We start from the raw sequence: 6,046 nt of genomic DNA, 5'->3' as shown, positions 1-6,046 counted from the left end.
TGCGCTTTTCTGCTTATTTTTTCTTGGACCACCTTGGGGTGCTACAGACGTCTGAACATAGGCCAATGTAGCGTTTTTTCCAAGATCAGGTTTTTATTTTAGAGGCTGTGCGCCGCACACAGGCAAAACAAAAATTTTAGGAGATATTACGTTTTATGGACAGTTCTATAAAAACAATTGATGTATTTGGTCTATAATGGTCTTTTGTAAAAAAATTCCCGAAAATGCTGCAATTTACTCAATTTTACCTACGCGCTAAGGAGTGGAAAATATAAAGCTACTCCAAGCAACTGTCCTATACTAAAAGCGCGATGCTCTAAAAACACAAAAAAGCAAGTTTGGAATGAATGCGTGAAACAGTCCATTTATAGCGAATTTTTCTTTCGTACCTGGTTTTCCACCATATCGAGAAGTTCAAATGGCGCTCATGTGCCCGAAAAAGTTTTGCCGCTCGCCCGTGCGGCGGCGTTGAGGCAAGCCCTTGACGTCCCCTCATGGGAGGCCTAGGCCCGGCCACTTAAACCTGCTGGTTTCCCTTAATAAAGTTTATTCCTCCTCCTCCTCCTCAAAATATTTTGGGAAAATTCTCTAGCCCTTTCAGCCCTGGATTTTTTATTTTGGTCGGAGACTTTTTTTTGTGCGTGTTTTCTTAATGGCTAGGATCTCAGAAGAGCGAAAACGAAAAATTGAGTCAGTGGTGCAAGTATTAGTGGATTTACAGACATTGCATCAAATTAGGTCATCAGGGCTCAGCGGTTGTGAAATTAGAAAGATGGCCTATTTTTTCCTGCTGCTCACTAGAGTACACAAAATGTCAACCACGTCTAATTTTTCAGTGCGATACTCGTTGAAACAGCTTCGGTACGTCGACCCGAAAATGGCGCTTACACGCCTCAGCGTACCCATCTCGGCGTCATCCACGACTACGGTCAAGCTCCTTCTTCTTTATGGCTCCCAGCCCCACAAAAATGCCACATTTGTGGTGTTGATCGCAGTGGGGATCTTTGAAGAATTACTACCCCAAGCATTAGCAATTTTGGTTTCGTTCCCGAGGTGCTAGGGGAACATTTGTGCGGTGTCGTCAATTGACGACGCCAGGGCCTAAAGGGCTAGAACTAATGTCTATATGTGCGTAATTTTCTCAGATTTTTTCAAAGAAATTAAGTTTTGTCGAGCGCCCCGACTGGGACAGTTGGCGTGGAATGACCCTACTACTACTTACAGAACAATATATTACGATATATGCATTTTAAAACAGACGGCCGACGTCGCACGCGCGCGCGAGAGCATAATTGACCAACGTTAGCTTATCGGTGTTGCAGATCGACGACAACAATGATTTACGTATATAAACGTGTGCAGGCACTGCCACAGACGCTGCTGCGCGCGTCAGCGGTAAATCAGTGCCGCCACCCGAGACCCGATCTCAAAGATCCACACAGCCATCGCTTTGCAAGTTTCGCAACGCAGTGTGCGCCGAAGTACATAGTCCGCATGCCGCGTCTGCCCTTCGCTTTACACCGCCTTATCCATCAGCTTTTATTTTTCTTTTGCTTCATTCGGTTAGCGTGCGCTGCGCACACGGAGCGAGTTACGGAGCCGTACTACAGATGGAGCTGTTTGTTCGGTAGATCTAGAGTCACTGTATATGCTACCTTTAGGTAGCAGAGTTGCGCATAGGTCCGGCTAGCAACCACAGCTGTGCGGTGAAGTCGCACTTCGTTTTTGCAGGCGACATGCCTACCGTGTCGCCGATTAACCTGTCTGGCGTGTCGAAGACCGGCGATAAACATTGGCTGTCGATGGCTAGTGTTAATTCAGTTCGGTGCAGCGGCGGCGTCGAGAAATAAAAAAATTGGTCCAAGCGGCAGCTTCTCCGCAATGCATGGTTGCTAGCGGCGTTGGAAGACAGATGCGCAACTCTGCTACCTAAAGGTAGCATATACAGTAACTCTAGGTAGATCTAAAGTCACTGGAACGGGAAAAGTACCGTGACCGTCCTGCCCGCCGCCATACTTGGTCCAGCGTGGCAGCAGCTGCGGCGGCACGGTGTTGATTTCACGCGGAGTGACGCATTTTTTACGCATTGCGTGCGCTTTTGCAGCCCCGATTGAAGCATACCGTTGTTCTCTAACTGATTTGGAAAGAAATAGCGGCAGTTTGCACTTGCCTACACGCGCGCGCGCGCGTACTAACGCGATAAATAAATGCGAAATGCGCGGCATTTACGCTCTCGGCTTGAGGCGCAGGTGGATGACGTGCTCCATGGTCTTCCCTATGCATGAAGTAAGCGACATCGGACGGACGTTACCAATATTTAAATGCGAAGCGTTTCTTAGCGAACTTCTGCGACTTTGAACGTGTCCAACCGTCCGTCCGTCCGTCCATCCATCCATCCATCCATCCATCATCTAGCCGCCCACGAATTTGTACTCTCCTGCTGTCTGGTTAACCCAAGGAGGTTTAAAAGGTTAACCTCCCTGCCTTCTCCCATTTGTATTCCTCCTGGCCGTTTCGTTAATGGGATGTACACCAAATCTGGTATGGCATAACATGACTGTATGACGAATATAAATTACAGGTGATGACATGAAAATAATAACATGCATACCATTTACGGCATTATTTTACGTGTCACGTTCATGGTGCGCTCGCGGCCGATTCGCTAGCTTGATACACACCAAAATTGGCATGGCGTGACAAGAGTGTATGACGAACACAAGTTACTGGTTATAACGCGCAAATCATGACAGGCATCCCATGTTAAACATGATTTACATGGCATGGTCTCGGGGCGCTCGCGCTCGTTTAATGAAATGCATATATACCAAAATTAATATGACGATATATTTCTGTATGACGAACGTGAGTGACAGGTGGTAACATGTAAATCATCCTTTACATGACATGCGTGCTATTATTTTCATGTTACCATTTGGTATTTGTGATCGTCACACAGTCACGTCACACAATACCAATCTTGGTGTATATCAAGCCAGCGAACCAGCCGCGAAAGCATCATGAGCATGAAATGTAATTCATGTCTTCATGACATGCGTGCCATTATTTTCATGTTATCACCTGTTATTTATGTTCGTCATACATTCATGTAAATCATGCAATACTGATTTTGGTGCATATGAAGCCAGCGAACCGGCCGTGAGTGCACCATAAGCATGGAATGTAAATCATGCTTTACATGGCATGCGTGCCATTCTTTTCATGTTACCACTTGGTATTTACGTTCGTCATACATTCACGTACATCACGCAATACCGATTTTGGTCCATATGAAGCCAGCGAATAGGCCGCGAGTGCGCCATGAACATAGCATGTAAATGGTGCCTTACATGACATGCGTGCCATTATTTTCATGTTAGCACCTGTTATTTATGTTCGTCATACTGTCACGTCACGCAATACCAATCTGTAGCAGTCAGTTTTCATGGCGCGCTGACCGTTCTATGTGAGCCCAAAGGCGTCAGTTTTACGCCAAACATAATTAAAAGCTGCCCGGCAATGTTATTGGGCATGAATTTTATGCGGCAACCACGCGAAACAAGCTGCACCAATGCAGGGGAGACGCAAGCATTCCCCGAAACAACATATGCGAATTCCTAATGAAATGTTTGCCTCACAAAGGTGGGTATCAGTCGCGGGAACAAATTTTTCCCGCCGTGTTATGTGCAGCCACAAAGCCCGTCGCTTGCCATCCTTTTTCCCGCTGGGAATAGCAAAGAGGGCTTTGCCCGTTTCCCGCCTGTTGCTGCACCCAAAAGCGCAGCACCCAGGCATCGTTGGATGCCTCGACAGGCTTGCCACGAAGTTTCAAAACGATACGGGATGTCGTAATGTTCCTGCACTAATTTCTGAGGCTATAAAATCAATCGCCCTCCAAAGCGCTGTGCATCGCCGGCCGGGAGAGACTAGCGAGGCGAGCGAGCTGGACCATTTGTGTGGCGAAGCCGCCGAAAAGGCGCGGCGGCGAAGAGAAAACGAACGCGGTACTTTTCCCGTTACAATGACTTTAGGTAGATCTAGGTGGATCGGGCAGATCATCGTACTCCTCTTTCCGCGGATCGCGGGCACTGTATGCTTGTACGCTGTTCGCAATAGCGCGCGGCGCGCGACAATGCATGTCTCCGTGGCATGCAAAAGCAAAGAGCGCAATATTTTAAAAAGATATGTCGGTGAACGCACACGTATAGCTTTCAAGAAAACTAGAACGACAGTACTAAATCAGCGCGATAGATTACGACCACAAGGCATTATAAACAAGCAGTGTGCATTGAAACAGCCTTACTCGGGCCGCTCTCTCTGCAAAGTTCAAACGCGCGTATTTTGTTTGGTTTGCGGCGCACCGCTCATGCACATGTCCATGCCTTGTACATTTCGAAAAACTACGACACATGCTATTGCGAAGGGTGTAGAGATATATGTGGCTAAAGAAATGAGTCGAGGATCGCAGCACAGCGTTGCACAGGTCGCGCAGAAACAACGTGGTTTCGATATCTAACGCGTATTTATAATCGCAGTGCGGAATACAGTGTAGATCTTTGCTGTGCAAGGTTATCTTAGAAGATTGAGAGTCACATCTTCTCTGCAATGAACACTTTTCTTGCCCGCTTACCTCAGATCGGAAGCACACGCCACTAGAGAACAGCAGTTCGGCTTTGCGAAGCGATGCGCCTCGTGCAGCTGCCGTCCGGATGAGTTTTAAAGCGCGCAGAGCTCCGATATTGCGTTCCCGTCGATTTGTGGTAGTACAGTGAAGTGCAACGACCGTTCGGCGCTGGACGTCGAAAGAAATGGCCGTACTTTCCTGGTCCGAAAGCTCCGCCAACGACTGCGGCTCAGCCTCTCCGTGGCCTCTCCTTATGGAGACGCTAGCAGACGATTCCACAACGGCGCCCAACAAAAAATGGCGGACGCGCCCTGTGTTGCCAGAGCACCAAGCATTATGAATATCCCCTATTGTAGATAATATTTTTTTTCTATCAAATGTCGCGGACAGAGAGCAAGCCCATAAATGCGTACATGCATGTAGTGAAGGCTTGTGTTAGATGGTGCACGAGTGGTGTTGACGGCGCCGTTTTCTATCTCTTGTTTAGTAGTTGTTTTCCCGCGCTGTTTCTCCTTAAAGATTGCGTATACAGAGCATAACACAATGGTGGCAAAGATTACACGTCGTTGGTATGAAAAATGATAAACATTTATAGTTATGAGTCCTGCTCTGATTTTTGGCATGACAAATGAATATCTATGCGAAATAAAGCTGACCTATGCGTGCATGATGACAGCATTTGTGGCCGGGATGTTTCCTTATGTAATTATGTTTTTATATTTCCAGTTAACCAAAATATGTCACTGCAGTTATATAACTCTTAACCTTACATCATTCGTGCCCACTGACCGCGAAGTTCCATCCAGCTTTCCGGTGAACTCACCTATTCCACTTATTAATACGAAGCTTACGAGTATAAGGGCCAGGTTTTCGGTTATTCACAACTGACGAAAGGAGCTCATTGCTGTGGTTCTTTCGTTCCTGAATGTGAACAATCCCTGCCGCTGGGACTCTTAGAGGTTTCTTTCGTTTTATTGCAATGCGAAACTTTGACGCTTTTCTTAAAGCAAATACAAAAAAGTTGTACGTGAAATGAGTGTCATATAGAGCGTACTGTGGTGAGATGTATCGATAATATTCAGTGCGCTACCTCTATGTGAATAAGTGGCTTTCATTTCGAAAAACGTTATCGGTTAAAAAAAAAGATCAATACAATTAGCGCTTGATCCGGAGTTACGTAGATATCCGTTACGCTAATGCATAACCAAGTAACGTTTTCGACGAAAAGAACAGGAAAAGTTTCCGTGGCCTGCAGTGCCAGGCTTTAGAAAATAATGGCGACTTCGCCTGTCCACTTGGTAAAAAAGCATAGTCTTTCATCTCGAAGCGATGTATAGGAAGAGCGACTGAGCACACAAAGCGTTCAATATGTCATTTATGTGGAATGCTGGGAAAGCAGGAAAGCGTATCTTTTCATATTTA

Source organism: Rhipicephalus sanguineus, chromosome 4 (assembly GCF_013339695.2).
Source record: "Rhipicephalus sanguineus isolate Rsan-2018 chromosome 4, BIME_Rsan_1.4, whole genome shotgun sequence".
Taxonomy (NCBI): Eukaryota; Metazoa; Arthropoda; class Arachnida; order Ixodida; family Ixodidae; genus Rhipicephalus; species Rhipicephalus sanguineus.
This window is presented reverse-complemented; position numbering follows the sequence as displayed.